General features: G+C 38.5%; 1 long non-coding RNA gene across 1 annotated transcript; it reads right to left on the bottom strand.

Annotated features, from left to right (window-relative positions):
* Positions 1-3,234: 3,234 nt before the first annotated feature.
* Positions 3,235-6,220, bottom strand: LOC131012866 (uncharacterized). Its single transcript, XR_009097492.1, has 2 exons — positions 5,929-6,220; positions 3,235-3,496 (listed from the first exon to the last, which is right to left on the bottom strand). It is a non-coding gene; the product is annotated as an uncharacterized LOC131012866 (long non-coding RNA).
* Between the last annotated feature and the right edge of the window lie 12,290 nt (positions 6,221-18,510).

The following is an 18,510-nucleotide window of genomic DNA, read 5'->3' as shown; positions in this document are numbered from 1 at the left end:
TTTATTCGCATATATAATAACGTCAATATCAGTACAACAAATGAACAAACTATTAAGCATCAGTGCATGGGTGAATAATATTTTAAAATCTTTTTTAAGAATATCATCATTACATGTTACTGCCCAAGAAATTCACATTTAATTTCTCTCACATCAATTTATTTAATACTCCTATTCACTCACAGTGCAACTGCAGATGATAAACATGATCCAACAGATAAAATTAATCAGGATTGCACACTGGATTAATAGATGTGTGATTAGGCGGGAAAACCAAATGTGCCAAAATCTGGCATTAATATGCGGCAGATAAACTTAAATTTTTATACAATTTTTTATTCAAATAAATGAAAAAATATAGTTGCAGCCAATTGAGGAATTTTAATGATGAACATATATTTGGTGTCGATGCTTTCAATTTTTACTTAACTAGGTTCTTGTAATTTTATTATGTATAAAATTGAGTTCTCGTATCGTTGTACTAATAACTACTATATAACAAACAACATTTGGGACTTTGGGGTGTTCATAAAATTTCTATTCTAACGTTTCACATTTTTAGAAATAATATTCAATTCTAGCAATTCTCATATTGAATTCTAGGAAAATTCTATCCATACAAATAAAATTATAAAAATAGTAAATATTTTTACTATTATACTTTTACATGCTTACATAATTTATACAAAATTTTCATGTAACAGTTTAAATAACAATATTATAAGAATTTACAACAAAAAAAAATTCGTATAATGATCAATTTTTTTGTATAAGAATATTAAAGTAAAAATGACTATTATTTTCATATCTTTGTCTACATGGCTAATTTTTCTTATTATTATATATTTTTCGCTATAAGACCATCTTTATTCACGCTCGGTTGTGAAAGATTGTCACTAAAAGACAAGAAAATAATATTAAAGAAAAAGATAAAATATTGAATAGTAAATAACCGGTTATGGATTTGGTTGCAGACAGACCTCTGCCAAAACCACCAACCTCTGCAATTTTATGTATTTATATGACACGTGTCCTATTTTTATTGATTGTGCATATTTTATTATGATTAATTTTTTGGGTTGATATGGGTTATTGATAAAGTGTAAAAATTGTTAATTTATAGGTTGTGTATGTGGAAGAAATAGAAATAATTTTTTATTAAAAGATTGAGTTGATATGGTTGTTGATAAAGATAGTCTAATGGAGTGATGCCACTTTTATTTATACTAGCAAAGGAGCGTTGCACGTGTTATGCTTGATAGTATAATATTATGCTAAAAGTTACCATCATATTTAATGCAATACTCAAAATATCATTGAAAAAATGATTGTTAATAAAATTTGAAATACCTATATATGGAATTTTTAAAAAAGTTAAATATTGCTGGTAAATAAAATATTAAAAAGTAAAAGCAAATACGTCAACTACTAGTTAGTCTATACTATTAAATGTGATCTATATTCACATCAAATCTTCTCTACTTTGACTTTGATGGGTGGAGAAAATTTCTCTCTTATTTTTGCATCCAGAGATAAATGTTTCCAACGTGCAGTATCTTCATCATCATCGCTCGTAATGTCAATATAATCCTCAAGAATTTTTCTTGTGATTTTTCGTTTTCCCCTTCCTTGCACTTCATGAGGCTGCACTTGTAATTCCGCCACTCCAGTTTGCTTGGTCTTTTTAGTTTTTTTTTTCCTCCCACTTTATTTGTCATGGCCTTCTTGCCTATTTTTTTCTTTCTGTTTTTTTGCTTTGTCTTGGGTGCCTTCTTAACTATTTATTCTCTTCCTTCTTCCTGATTCTTCAATTGATGGTACCATCGAATTCATTATAGCCTTCATCGGGTCATATTCTATCTTTTGGATTGCACTTTCTATAAGAGTTAGCTTTCCCCTATCATCGACTTTTGCATGTTTTATAGTAGTCATAAACTGTATTTTTATTGAATTTGAACGGCTAGACCTCTATATGCAGAATCGTTTTGATCCTGGTAAAATTAGATATTTAAATTATCATCATGACTAAATTTCTGTGAAAATTGATACTTGTTATTTTGACAAACGACTATTGATGAAAAAAATAAAATAAAAAACTTAAGTGACTGATTGATGAAATATACTCATCCACCAAGCATCCTACATATACTGCTGCAACCTCATCGAACATTGTAATATTTGCATCATAATCTCCGTGTATGACATTTAAGGTTATTCTAAACCTAGAATTTGTATGTTAATTTTTTATGTGTTTGTATAGGTCATTACTTGGGTGCTGTCTCAACAACCTCCTCATTGCATTTTTTGCATATTGCGGTGTCAGCATTCTTCGCGCATGATGTTGAGCACGTTTTGAAGGAATACTAAACTGAATTAACGTTCCGCTTTGCCCGATGATCGTTTCTTGGAATATTATTAATTTACCATACAACGATTAATCCTAACATGCTCCTATGAATTTAACAGCTGCACGTTGGAGTTCAGAAATACCTGAAGAATTCAGAAGAATTCGTCAATCTGTCGCTGAACAGGTCAGCCAACTTCAACGCTCCGTTTGACCCCTCAAACGACCTCCAATCGTATTTTGTCCAGAAATACGACTTCTTCGTCTTCGAAAGAGCTTTCCGTGGCCGCCTAATTCGTCTGAATCGGAGTTCTGTGCAGGAAGTTATGGCCGTTTTACGGAGACTGCCAGAACTTGGTTTCCTGCGAGAATCTGACTCCAGCTCTGATCTTCTCGACTGTATCCCGCTCAATTCCCAACGTTGGATGGACAACGAGCTATGAAAATTCCCAAGACAGAAATCACCTCACGTTTTCCTGCGCCTCTCTCTGCTCTCAAAACCCTAATTTTATCAGTATGTTTTCCTGAGAGCTGACAGCTGTATTTAATAATACAGAAACTGAGAGGGGGCGCCAGTTTTAGTGTGAGGGCCGAAAATCTGCCCTACTTGGGCTAGGAGACATTGGGCCAGCCCAGGGACCAAATACAAGGAATAAAGATGGGCCTCAAATAAATTAATTATCTATGGTCAGCCCAGACCATAATTAATTTATAAATATCAGTTCATTCCACTAGAGAACCGATACTGACTTTCCCCTTTATTGCCGGTGATGAGTCGGGGGCTTGTATTTTGTCACAGCCCACTATACCAATGACGGGTTAACCGGGGTTATGACTTGGGTGAACAATAAGAAATGGAAATTAAAAAGGGATTTACTAAATAACCAACATTAATAACAACAAACTAGTGGTATATATATATATATAACCACTTGGGTAATTAACAAACGAGCCAGCCATAACGACTAAACCCCAAATGAAAGTTAAACAAAATGAAGGAGTAATAAGTTCCACAATACGATAACAAATTCAGAGTGTTTGCAGCGAAAAAACGTGTGAGTTATGCATATGGAGATGCATACTCAAGGTTTCATTACATAACATCAAAAGGGAAATCCGCTCAACACCGATCCATTCCATCGCCTGCTCAACCTGCACATTTAGAAATACATGCAGGGCTGAGTATAAAAATACTCAGTGACATAAGCCGAAAATACAACATGCATACATATATAAATTGAACTGCCATAACAGTAACACACAGGGGTTTTCATAAATGACCTGCGCTTACTAAAACATTTCGTTCATTTTCATAAAGGTGGATGCATCCCATTTTCAGTCTATATGATCCATATCTGTCATTTCTGTCACGCGCCGGGAAGGAGGCCTCCTTACCACGGACGCCAAGACCGGTCGCAAGCGACTCGCGATCTCCATGAGTGTACACGTTAACCCTAGCTAGCGACCTTTGTCTAGCATAGGATCCCAATTGGATTTCCTTTAAAGTTGGCGAACCAACACAGATAGGATACATACGTAAAACATAAACATTTTTGGCAGTCAATCATTTCATAAACATTTCATTTCATTTCATAAACATGTCATTTTCATTTCATAAGAGTCATTTATCATTTGGGCATAATAATAAACTGAAATTAACAGTTAAAATCATCTCATGCATATATTCGTATAAGAGGCCTACGACACGCAGGGGATCTCTATATACGTATAGTAAAAGTAATGCCCACCTCAATTGTTCTTAAAGCTGGCGTGGAGTCGTTTCTTCTTCTGCTTCACTTTCTGTCGCCCGGACCTTCATTGATGAAGAGTCGATAAGTTCGTGAAGAAATTGTCATAAGACAAAGTCTAATTCTACGTGCCTAAGGTATCTTTTAATGTTTTAGGGTTCTAGCATCCATATTAATCTCGTTTCATTCAATCAATAAAATGTAACCAATTATCATGTAACTATCATATAGGTTCGAACCCATTTGTTCGAACATCAACATGTACATAATCCATAACCTCCCTCTTCACCCGTCATTTAGTCAAGTACTCCAATAATTAAGAACAAGCTATATATTATCACCCTGAAAATTTAATCATTATAAATCATGCTTTCTCATACTTCGCACATTTTCATCACTTAAATAAATAAATCATTTATAAACACATGCTTAGCAATTTAATATCTCAATTAAATCCCAAGCTCATTTGATAAAGTAAATCATATACTTAATCATTCTATAACACAATTCCACATTTTTTTATCATGTAAATAAATAAGAAATTCCATTATTCATTTATAAATAATAAAACATTTTAAAATCCATTGAGATGAAATAAAACATTTTAACCATAAAAAAAAATCCATACTCGTAAGCTTAGAAAATAATTAATAAATGAGGGCTTAATCCCAAAATATTTCTTTAAAAGTCCATCATAATTTAAATAATAGAATGGACTTCATTTAGAATAAATAATCCCAACTTCCAATATTAAAATTTAAATCAAGAGATTTAAATTTACTAAATAATTTAGTGAAAATTTAAACATTTTTTTTTCTTTTTAAGAAATAAGGCCAAAATTCGTAGGCCTATATTTAAAACAATAGCCCAAGCATTTAAATAAAATTAGCCTACACAACTAAAATAAAAACCCATCAGCTTTTAAAACGAAATGGGCCCAGCAGGATTAAACTAATAAAATCGGCCCAACAATTAAAAAAAATTCGGCCCAAAGGAAAGAAGATGGGCTTGAGCCCCAAAAGCCTAACCTAACCCTAATACATTCATACATACACACACACAAGCCTCTCTCTTCACTCTCCCCCTCGGTTCCCTCTCGCCTCTCTCACTCTCACTCTCACTCGGCTGAGGTCGGCGCCGCCTCCGGCGCGCCGCCTCGCCGTCGCCTCGTCCCCTCTCTTTTCACTCCCTCGGTCTCCTCTTCCCTCTCTCTCGCTGGTACAGTCGCCTCCGCCTCCTTCGCGTGCCACTGCCGCCTCCGCCGTGGCCAAGCACGGCGCCGCCTGGTCGTCCCCAGCCTTGGAACAGGGTGGCAGAGGCCTCTTCGTCGCTGCATGTGCCTTCTCCGGCCGTTGTGAAAAGCCGAGCGTCGCCGCTCCCGCCGTCGTATCGCCACCGCCGAGGCCGCCTCCGGAAAGATAAGTTCCTCTTCCCTCATTTTCTCTCCGTCCTCCCCTTTTTCTCTCTCTCTCCCTTTTTGTTATAATCTAATCTCTCCCCCTTTCCCTTCTCTCTCGTTTCAACAGCAAGAGGAAAAAGGCGGCGGCTGCCGCCGCGCCGCCTCCGGCCGCGAGCAGCCGCCGGCTGCTCTCACCCCCAACTCTCCATTCCCGGACATACACAGAAGGCAAAGACACAAGAACCCCCAAATTTTTCAGTCCAGATTCAAAATATAGAACAAGTTAGGGTTTTAAAAATCTGTTCTTTCATCATTTCTATTTACAAAAACTGATCTGTACTTGTAATAGATAGAAATATAATGATTATGAGTGCGTGTGTTGATGTTCTTGATGGTTCGAATTTTACAGCAAGTGTATGGAGGAAATAGGAGGTAACCTTGATATGAGTAGGAAATGAGGAAAATCTTCTTTCTGAATTCACCAAAATTGGATCTGCGAATTTATTCAGCCAAGCTTAACAATGAAATTTTGGATCTGAAAACTATGAAAGAATTGGAAGAATTAATGGACGTTTATTACCTCTTTCTTGTTTTGGGAAATCTTGGAAACTGATTTGGAAAGCTGGAATCAGTGAATTATAATTCAAGCATAAGAACGTATAGCTTGGATCAGAATGTTAGGAGGAATGGGAGGAATGTTGGCTGCTGATTTTGATTAAATAAAAGCTAATTGCATGTTATGTTAAAGGTGTAGAAGATGGCCGGCAAAAGAAGGTGTAAAGAGTGTTTAGTGGAATGATGAGTGTGTGGAATAATGAGTGTTTAGTGGAATGATGAGTGTGTGGAATAATGAGTGTTTAGTGGGATGGTTGGCATATGATGAGTGTTTCCAACACCATCAATTTATTTAAGAGTAAGATGGATGTGGAAATGAAAAGTATGTGTAGGTACTAGATGAATGTGATGAATAAAATCCTTATTCTGTATTTGTAATACTAATTTCGGGTTCCCATATAACGAAGCTTCGTTATAACTCTCTATAAATTACATATTTTATAATTCGTTTTATAAGTCGAAAATTAATTACGACTTCAAGTAAATAATAGAAATACTATTTCTATCGTATATAAATTAAATAACATGACTCTGCTAAGTCAGTTATAATCCGAAATAATAATTATTGACTACTCAATAATCCTTTAAATCTCAAACGGATTCAAATAATAATAATAAGAATTTAGCACATCAAAACACATATATAACAATTAAATCACATCAGATTAATCAAATCAGTTTTATTATTAATGGATGCCGAACCCTAATTATTAAGTCCTTAATCAGTGATTAAAAACTGGGATATGACATACTATCCCCCTTAAAATAAATTTCGTCCCGAAATTTGTACCTCAGGAAATAATTCTGGGTATTTCTCCTTCATGCTAGACTCGAGTTCCCATGTCGCCTCTTCTTGATCATGGTGCTTCCAAAGGACTTTTACTAAGGGTATCGACTTATTCCTTAGTACTTGAACCTTCCGATCTAGAATAGATTCGGGTCTCTCTTCATAGCTCATATCTGGGCTTAGGATAACGTCGTCCCGTTGGATCACGTGTTTTGGATCATAAACATATTTTCTCAACTGCGACACATGAAACACATTATGCACATTCTCAAGGCTTGGCGGCAACGCCAGCCTGTAAGCTACCGGGCCCACCCTTTCTAGGATCTCATAGGGTCCTATAAAACGGGGTCTAAGCGTACCCTTTACGCCAAATCTTGTAATCCCTTTAGAGGGAGAAACCTTCAGAAAGACTTTATCCTCACACTCAAACTGCAAGTTGGTTCGTCGTTTGTCGGCATAAGACTTCTGTCTATCTTGGGCTTCTTTAATACGCTGTCGAATCTGACGGACGATCTCGATCATCTCGCCTACTGTATCTGGCCCCAAGATTCTTCTTTCGCCGACTTCATCCCAGTAAAGCGGCGATCTACATTTCTTCCCGTATAACACCTCATAAGGTGCCATGGCGATAGTTGCTTGATAGCTGTTGTTGTAAGCAAATTCGATTAGTGGCAACACACGCTCCCAATCTTCTCCTCTATCTAGCACAACAGTCCTTAACATATCTTCTAGCGTTTGAATTGTCCTTTCGGACTGACCGTCGGTCTGCGGGTGGAAAGCTGTGCTGAAATTCAACCTTGTTCCCAATTCCTTCTGCAAGCTTATCCATAATCTGGAGGTAAACTTAGAGTCTCTGTCGGACGTGATTGTCTTCGGCACCCCATGTAAACGCACGATCTCCTTGATGTAGAGTTGGGCTAACTTATCTGATCTATACGTGATAGGGATAGGCAGAAAGTGTGCGCTCTTCGTGAGTCTGTCAATAATGACCCATATTGCCGTGTTACCTCGTCTTGTTTTTGGCAATCCTGTAACAAAGTCCATTGCAATATCGTCCCACTTCCATTCTGGAATTTCCAAAGGTTGTAGCTCGCCGTAAGGTCGTTGGTGTAAAGCCTTTACTTGCTGGCAAACTAGAATAAAGCCACGTCTCGTTTCATTCCTTCCCACCAGAAATTCTCTTTTAGATCTTGATACATCTTAGTGCTTCCTGAAGGAATATTAAACTGAATTAACGTTCCGCTTTGCCCGATGATCGTTTCTTGGATTATTATTAATTTATCATACAACGATTAATCCTAACATGCTCCTATGAATTTAACAGCTGCACGTTGGAGTTCAGAAATACCTGAAGAATTTAGAAGAATTCGCAGATTCGCATCTGAACAGACCAGTCAGCTTCAAGCCTTCGTTTGAAGCCTCAAACGTCCTCAAATCGTATTTCGCCCAGAAATACGACTTCTTCGTCTTGGAGAGAGCTTTCCATGGCCGCCTGATTCGTCTGAATCGGAGTTCTGTGGAGGAAGTTATGGCCGTTTTACGAAGACTGCCAGAACTTGGTTTCCTGCGAAAATCTGACTCCAGCTCTGATCTTCTCGACTGTATCCCGCTCAGCTTTCACCGTTGGATGGACAACGATCTATGAAAGTCCCAAGAGAGAAATAAGTCCCACACGTTTTTCTTCCCCTGCGCCCCACAGCTCTCAAAACCCTAATATTTTATCAGTATGTTTTCCTGAGAGCTCACAGCTGTATTTAAATAAAATTAAATACGTGTGGGTACAGAATTAGTGTAGGAGGCGTCTTTCTCTCCTTCTAGGGCTAGGAGACATTGGGCCAGTCCAGGGACCAGATACAAGGAATAAAGATGGGCCTCAAATAAATTAATTTATCTATGGTCAGCCCAGACCATAATTAATTTATAAATATCAGTTCATTCCACTAGAGAACCGATACTGACTTACCCCTTTATTGCCGGTGATGAGTCGGGGGCTTGTATTTAGACTTATTAAATCTCCGTATTTAAAATATCTGACATCCATTAATTAATTAGAGCTCTGACAGCTTAAATTAATTAATCTCTTTATAAATCCTTAAGCAGTACCACTCAAACTTTATTATTGCGCCTGAACTTAATCAACCTGCAGGGTTTAGCGCAATAAACCTTATTGAGCTCCTTAAGGGGATGTCATTATCCTATACCGGATACGGGTACTAATACAGATAATCAAATATCATATATTAACCGCTATCACCCAAGATACAGAGTACTCGAGTTAGTATATAACTTTCACCCATAGTAAGTCAAAGTGATATACGAATTAACATATATATCTGAATACTTATTAGTATTAAGATCTTATAAGTCACCGAGATCTTGATTCTTCACTTAAGTCAGATAGAAGAATACATCTCAAACTGTGGTCCTATCAATACGTAATGACGTACCAGTATAGACAAGTAGCCAAGACAAACTACTTCCATCTATACTGCAGCCTAAACCAATAACTTGTCCTAGAGTTATTTCGGCTGTGATTATATTATATCTCTTAAGGTTATTCCAATTATATGGTCTTCTGTGATCTACAACACACCATATAATCTACTTATATAGAGATAAAGAACATACATATGCAATCATGAACACAATCAGATAGGAGATTAGATAGTGAACTTAGGAAACATTGTATACAAGCATAAAACGTTCTTGCTTTCAGTATACAAATCCAACAATCTCCCACTTATACTAAAGCAAACTTTTAGTATACAATGCGTCTATTTACCAATCACCTAACACTTCTCCCACTTATACTTAAAGTTTCCTAAGTGGGTGGCATCAATCTGGCATCAATCGCATTCCCATCTTTCAATGACCATTTGCGATAAGCCTTTTGTGAAAGATCAGTAGGTTTCTCCAATATGTGAGAATTTATTCTTTGAGCACAAAAACCTCGATTTACGAATAATCGTATAACTTGGTACTTACTCTCCATGTGTTTAACCCCTTGTGGTTCTTGGATTCCTTAGAGTTCGCAACTGCACTTGAGGTATCACGAAGGTGATGCTCACACGCAAACTAGGAATTACCCTTAGATCCTGGAGGTAGTGGTCAAACCAAAAGGTTTTACCTCCCAAGGAAAAACACATAGCTCGAGGTAATTATTCTTTGTTTCGGTCAGCCTGGAAATCCGAAATCATATAATCCAAAAAGGAACTAAACTGTCTAACTGGTAAACTATCCTTATTCTCTAGTCAGGGACTTGAGAATATAATTTACCACAATTCAGTGTCCTTAACTAGGACTATACTGATATCTTACAATCATGCTAACTGCATAGCAAATATAAGATCTCGTACATAGCAATCCATACATGAAGCTATCTACTGCGGAAACGTAGAATACTGCCTTCATTTCCTCAACCTTAATAGGCATCTTAAGACATAGTCTTTAGATAAAGGAACGCCATATCTAAAAGTTAGCAATCCTTTCTTGGCGGTATTCATACTACAACGAGTATTCTCAGTATCAATGTAAGACACTCGAGATAAGCCCAACATCCTTTTCTAGTGATCCCTTATTACTTTGATCACAAAGATGTATACTGTACCTCCTTAGTCTTTCATATGAGACTGTTCGGATAACCATTACTTTATGTCTTAACAATAGCTCCATATTGTCGCCAATTAGGAGGATATTGTTTACATAAAATGCAAGATAAACCACATCACCGATGACACGAGAGCGATTGACACGAGATGTTTCTCTCCCTCCCTCACGTAACCTCGATGGTTTAAGTGAGCTGCTATGGGTAAAATGATCCGAATGTTCTGAGCATGGTACTTGCGAAAATATCATCATAACCTATACCCTTACACTGGGCATAACCTTTCGCCACCAGTCTAGCTTCGGAAGCTACGACCTTGCTCATTCGGGCCTGTCATTATCTTGCATACTCACTTACAACCTAAGGCATGAGTGCCTCCTGGTAGCAAGATTTTCTAGTATACACCCATATTCTTAATGGATTGCTCCATTGAGGTGTGCCAAGAATCTACATTCTCGTCTTCCACTAATTCCAAGTAGATATCTGGGTCGATTCTCTTATATTCACTACCAGGGACTGAATCCAAAGATTCTCCCAAGAATATAAATCGATCGGGTTGTCCCACAACCCTCCCACTACAATGGATCTGTGGTGGCACATGTGTGTCAACAGTGCGTGCAGTGTCTTGTGGTACAAAACTCTTGCACACTTGGCTTGGGTGATGGAATCGCCTGTCTAATGTCTTCAATTTCTTGAAGTACACTATCTGACTTGGATTAGTGATTACTCCCATAGTCCACTTCTAAGAATCGTGTGTCATTGCTAATAACCACCTTCTGATTCTTTAGGACTAATTGCAAAGATACATAACTCATCATTGAACATATTTTTTCCAAGAGTGACCTATTTCTTCTCTCCACCACACCATCTTATATAGGGATTACACGGTGTAGTAAACTGGGTTGGAATCCCAAACACTGACAATGAATCAGAAAAGATCATTCCTAACATATTATTGGCCCTTTATCCCCTTTGCCATAAATGACCCGGTCTCCATCTTTTCCTCTATACAGGATTCGCAGGTTCCAAAAGGTACAACTTGGATTGAATCCAATGTACTATTTAGACACGAGCCTTTGGATCCTGTTAAGATAGATGTGACCTAATCTAGGGTGTCAATATATGTGTAAAAGATCCTCATGAGAGATTAGCCTTAACTTTTTCTCTTTCTTTTGTTCGATGATGTAAATGCAATATAAAGGTATTTTGAAGACAAGTTATAGTGTAAAGAGAGATGTTCAAAAAATACCAGAATAGACAACTTTTGTCATTTCTTATGATAGAAACACCACTATCAAAAATGACATAAGATCCATCTATTCAAAATTTTGGAACATGATAAGGAACTCTCAAAAACTAAACTATGTCTTTAGGACTTAAAGACAAGTCTTCAATTGCAACAACTGCGACTCTAGTCACGTTGCCTATGAAGACAATCATCTCATCACTTCTCAGCTTCCTTGACAACCTTAAAGCCATGCAAGGTGCAACAATCATTATCAGTTTCTCTCGTTATCCACTACTCACAACTGAGTAGAAAACGAGCTGACATGTCTCAGTTACTATAGCAAGTGAAGTACCTTAACCCTTTGCCTTGAGTATTGAAAGAAGAAATTTCCAATACTCGATCTTATCACACCACTACTCCCACTATTTCCCTTGTCTTTCTTGCCCCTTGGACCCTTCTTCTTCCCGTCAAACGACGAAGAAGATGGCTTTCCTTTGGCAATAACAAGTGCTTGCACATCTCTTTCCCACAACTTCCTTAGCCGTAACTAGAGCATTCAACAACTTAAAAGAAGTATTATCTTTCTTGCTCATAACAGCGTTGAGGTGGAAGTTCTTAATTAAAAGACTTGGGAAGAGAGTTCAGGATAATATCGACTTTTGCTTCACCGTCGATACTCCCACTGAGCAAGTCAAGTCCGTCAAGAATTGCATGACATGCTCGTGCACTGAGCTGTGCTCACTCATAAAAATAACAAGATTACTCTCATCAAATTTAAATGAGCAGCTCAGTCCGACTCTCCAAACACTTTCTTGAGATTCAGCATGATGCTAATAGCATCGTCCATGCCCTGATGTTGAAGCTACAAGGTTTGTGTCATAATACTCATAATATAGCATATAGCCACATTATTCGTCTCATGCCACCTTTTATGTAATTCCTTTTTCTCATCAGTGGACTCATTGTTCGGACCATATGAACGTGGAGTAGTAAGCAACACAAAAATTGTGTTAGTTTGTGATAAAGATAGAAAACCAAAACTGCGTTTCCATTTTATATATATGTGGACCGGTTAAAAGACTTTGTGCAAGAATAAATAAATAATAAGAGACATAGACATATCTGAAAGTAACGAACATAAAGCACATAATTCGTAACAATAATATTGTAACCTTTTGATAAAAACAATATTAATGAAACCTCCAACTGCCCAAGAAATCTCATGAGTAAGCCACGTTAGGGTGGTCGTTTACACATGAATTCCTCAACCAGACTATTTACCTAGTCGTTTAATTTCCATCCATGTCAACTTGACCTTTTGACAAAGGAAATTAATTGTTGGACTTTAACTAGACCATATCATATTCAAGAAGGGACTCCGTTGGGGAGTTGTACATTGTACTTGAAATGATATCTAAGCAGCGACCACAATTTAACTTTGAGTATTAAATTCTTGAAATTGGCATACTCACTAGGACCATACCGCTTTCAATTTAACCTCTTAGTTATCTTATTTAAAATCCATCCTCTAAAGTACTTATGAAAATCATACGAGTAAGCCACGTTAGGGTGGTCGTTTACCGCATAACTCCCACTACTTAAATGGATTTAAATATTTTTAATAGAAATCTCAACTTAACAAACTTATGAAATTAAATATGAAGTAAGCCACGTTAGGGTGGTCGTTTACCCATATTCTCAATCACTTTGTCTTGAGACCGCATGTGGAGGTCTACATAATTTTAAGAATAAAAATTATTTAGTAATAACCACAATCTAACTTTGAAATTAAATTCTCGAATTTGACATACTCACTAGGAACATGCCGCATTCAATTTAATTTCTTAGTTATCTTATTTAAAATCCATCCTCTAAAGTACTTATGAAAATCATACGAGTAAGCCACGTTAGGGTGGTCGTTTACCGCATAACTCCCACTACTTAAATGGATTTAAATATTTTTAATAGAAATCTCAACTTAACAAACTTGTGAAATCAAAAATGAAGTAAGCCACGTTAGGGTGGTCGTTTACTCATATTCTCAAACACTTTGTCTTGAGACCGTTTGTGGAAATTTAAATAATTTTTAATCATCTATAAAATTATTAATACAGCTTAGTCTTTTTACTTTCAAAAGGTTTGATCATGCTCAAACACATAATCCTAAACATGCTCTTCTAGAACGCAACATGTAAAACATGCTCGCAGAATTCTAAAACATGCTTAAGAAAACGATAAACCTAGCATGCTTGTCTAAGCGCAGTTAATAAACACATATTAACAAGCAAAGACAAAACAGCATGCAAAGAGCATAAAGGATTAACACCACGACATGCAAAGAACAGAATTAAAAGAATAAAGTTCTTCGTGACCCATTCGTGGAACCCCAAAACTAATCTATTACATTTAAAACAGAAAAGAAAAGGCTCAAAAACGTAAAACTCGGCCCGAACAGCTTCATCAGGCCCGTCTTTGAAAAAAGGGTTTGGGCCCCCTAGGGTTTCTTGAAACCCGCCCCCACCTAGGGTTTGGAGTTCCCTAGGCGCCGCCGCCACAGCGCCCAGCGCACTGCATAGCAGCAGCCCGGCGCGGCAGCCCGGCGCACAGTAGCAGCCTCCCGGCGTGCAGCAGCAGCCTCCCGGCGCCCAGCCCCGGCGTGCAGCAGCGTCCTCCCGGCGCGCAGCCCGGCGTGCAGCAGCGTGCAGCCCGGCGCGCAGCCCGGCGCGCACAGCATCAGCCCGGCACGCAGCGGCAGCCCGACGCGCAGCCCGACACGCAGCGGCAGCCCGGCGTACAACCCGCCTTGCCTCCGGCTCTCCAACCTCCGTTCATTCGATGTTGATTCGTCGTCGTCTTTGTCTCGATTTTCAATTTTACAGATTACAACGGAAAAACAAAAACAATTGAAATTCTAATCTAACCACGGATTTTCTCGTGGTGAAAAACGATTACAACGTCAAAACGACGTATCCCACGAATCAACAGACCACGAAGAACAGCAGCAGTAAAAACAACGCATATTATTAATCGTACATAAATTAATAATAGAGACAAGAAATTAATCCTGGGCTCTGATACCAATTGAAGGAATATTAAACTGAATTAACGTTCCGCTTTGCCCGATGATCGTTTCTTGGATTATTATTAATTTATCATACAACGATTAATCCTAACATGCTCCTATGAATTTAACAGCTGCACGTTGGAGTTCAGAAATACCTGAAGAATTTAGAAGAATTCGCAGATTCGCATCTGAACAGACCAGTCAGCTTCAAGCCTTCGTTTGAAGCCTCAAACGTCCTCAAATCGTATTTCGCCCAGAAATACGACTTCTTCGTCTTGGAGAGAGCTTTCCATGGCCGCCTGATTCGTCTGAATCGGAGTTCTGTGGAGGAAGTTATGGCCGTTTTACGAAGACTGCCAGAACTTGGTTTCCTGCGAAAATCTGACTCCAGCTCTGATCTTCTCGACTGTATCCCGCTCAGCTTTCACCGTTGGATGGACAACGATCTATGAAAGTCCCAAGAGAGAAATAAGTCCCACACGTTTTTCTTCCCCTGCGCCCCACAGCTCTCAAAACCCTAATATTTTATCAGTATGTTTTCCTGAGAGCTCACAGCTGTATTTAAATAAAATTAAATACGTGTGGGCACAGAATTAGTGTAGGAGGCGTCTTTCTCTCCTTCTAGGGCTAGGAGACATTGGGCCAGTCCAGGGACCAGATACAAGGAATAAAGATGGGCCTCAAATAAATTAATTTATCTATGGTCAGCCCAGACCATAATTAATTTATAAATATCAGTTCATTCCACTAGAGAACCGATACTGACTTACCCCTTTATTGCCGGTGATGAGTCGGGGGCTTGTATTTAGACTTATTAAATCTCCGTATTTAAAATATCTGACATCCATTAATTAATTAGAGCTCTGACAGCTTAAATTAATTAATCTCTTTATAAATCCTTAAGCAGTACCACTCAAACTTTATTATTGCGCCTGAACTTAATCAACCTGCAGGGTTTAGCGCAATAAACCTTATTGAGCTCCTTAAGGGGATGTCATTATCCTATACCGGATACGGGTACTAATACAGATAATCAAATATCATATATTAACCGCTATCACCCAAGATACAGAGTACTCGAGTTAGTATATAACTTTCACCCATAGTAAGTCAAAGTGATATACGAATTAACATATATATCTGAATACTTATTAGTATTAAGATCTTATAAGTCACCGAGATCTTGATTCTTCACTTAAGTCAGATAGAAGAATACATCTCAAACTGTGGTCCTATCAATACGTAATGACGTACCAGTATAGACAAGTAGCCAAGACAAACTACTTCCATCTATACTGCAGCCTAAACCAATAACTTGTCCTAGAGTTATTTCGGCTGTGATTATATTATATCTCTTAAGGTTATTCCAATTATATGGTCTTCTGTGATCTACAACACACCATATAATCTACTTATATAGAGATAAAGAACATACATATGCAATCATGAACACAATCAGATAGGAGATTAGATAGTGAACTTAGGAAACATTGTATACAAGCATAAAACGTTCTTGCTTTCAGTATACAAATCCAACACTTCCCGGGTGGGCGACATAAGGAGTGTCATGGGCTTCGCTCATGATCTTGTTCTTGAGTTCCTCGTCATGAGGGATGCATATTCTCCTCTCAAAGAAAATAGCATTATCGGCTTCTTCGTGGTAGTTCTTAAGATTTCCTTCTCTTATCTTAGCTCGTAATTTCTCCAATTTATCATCCTTCCTTTGAGCTTCTACCACCAATTTCCTCAAATTCGGTATAATCGCGACCACCCCCGCTATTGTAGCAGGTGGGTTTATCACCTCTAATTTCATCCTATCAAAATCTCGTATGAGCTCTTCTTCCTTTGTAAGGATGTATCCCAGTTTCAATGGGACCTTGCGGCTCAATGCGTCGGCTACTACATTGGCCTTCCCCGGGTGATAATTTATACCACAGTCATAATCTTTTACTAATTCGAGCCACCTTCGCTGTCTCATGTTGAGATCTTTTTGCTCGAAGAAGTACTTCAGACTTTTGTGATCGGTGTAAATCTCACACCTGACACCATATAGATGATGTCTCCAAATTTTTAGTGCGTGCACTACCGCCGCTAGTTCAAGATCATGGGTCGGATAATTCAATTCGTGTGGCCTAAGTTGCCGCGATGCATATGCAATCACTTTGCCTTCCTGCATCAAAACGCATCCTAGTCCGTTCTTTGATGCATCTGTGTAGACCACATACTCCTTGTCTGGTTCCGGAATTGTTAGCACTGGCGCTGTAGTTAGCTTTTCCTTGAGCAGCTGAAAACTTTCTTCACACTCGTTAGTCCATGTGTATTTAATTCCCTTTCGGAGCAATTGCGTCATCGGCCTCGCTATCTTGGAAAATCCCTCAATGAATCTTCGATAGTAGCCAGCCAATCCCAAGAAACTTCTGATCTCGTTTGGGGTAGTTGGCGACTTCCATCCTTGTACTGCTTCCACTTTGGCGGGGTCCACCTTAATACCTTCTGAAGATACAATATGTCCCAGAAATGTAACTTCTTTGAGCCAAAACTCACATTTGTTGAATTTGGCATAAAGGCGTTCATCCCTAAGAGTTTGCAAAACAGTTCTCAGATGTTCCCTGTGTTTTTCTTCATTCTTGGAGTAAATGAGGATATCATCAATAAACACCAAGACGAATTTATCCAAATAAGGATGAAATACTCTGTTCATGAGGTCCATGAATACAGCTGGTGCATTTGTTAGTCCGAACGGTACAACTACGAACTCGTAGTGACCATATCTTGTTCGGAAAGCCGTTTTGGGTATATCTTCATGTCTAACCTTTAACTGATGATACCCAGACTTCAAATCGATTTTGGAGAAAACACTCGCGCCCTTGAGTTGGTCGAATAAATCATCAATTCTGGGTAATGGATACTTGTTCTTAAGCGTTAGCTTGTTCAGCTCTCGATAATCGATGCACAATCTCAAGGTTCCATCTTTCTTCTTGACAAACAGCACCGGCGCTCCCCATGGGGACACACTAGGCCTGATGAAGCCTAGGTCCAGCAACTCTTGTAACTGGATTTTCAACTCTTCCAATTCCTTCGGGCCCATTCTATACGGTGCTTTTGATACCGGCGCCGCTCCTGGCTCTAGATCGATGGTGAATTCTACTTGTCTGTCAGGTGGTAATCCTGGCAAATTTTCTGGGAAAACATCTTGAAAATCCCGCACGATCTCTACATCTTCCATTGTCTTTTCGGTCTCAATTCCCCCGTTCAGGTATACGAGGAAGGCTTGGCAGTCTTTCTTGTTCATCATCTTCCTTGCCTGTAAAGCTGAAATAATCGGCACTCTGTTTCTCCTGCATATTCCGTGGAAACTCAAAGCGTCCCTTCCTGGAAAGTTGAAAGCGATTCTCCGTTCTTGGCACAATATCGTGGCATAGTTCTCCGCTAGCCAGTCCATCCCCAGGATTATATCAACGTCCTCCATCGATATGACGTGCAAGTTGTTCGCTATGACCTTAAACGATCCTATGGTCAGTTCTAGGTTCAAGCAAGCATGTGTTACTACTGTCGTCCCTCCTATTGGTGAAGAAATTCTCAAGTCCTGATTAGTCTTTTCAGGTTGGAGCTTTAAAGTTTTTATGCATGCACTTGCAATAAAAGAATGCGAGGCACCCGTGTCAAACAGAAGTATAACAGGTGTGTCGAGTAATGTGCCCATACCTGCCAAATTCCCTTG

The sequence above is a fragment of the Salvia miltiorrhiza genome, chromosome 2, assembly GCF_028751815.1.
Source record: "Salvia miltiorrhiza cultivar Shanhuang (shh) chromosome 2, IMPLAD_Smil_shh, whole genome shotgun sequence".
NCBI classification, from domain to species: Eukaryota; Viridiplantae; Streptophyta; class Magnoliopsida; order Lamiales; family Lamiaceae; genus Salvia; species Salvia miltiorrhiza.
The sequence above is the reverse complement of the archived record's forward strand: the minus strand, read 5'-3'. Positions and strand labels throughout refer to the sequence as shown.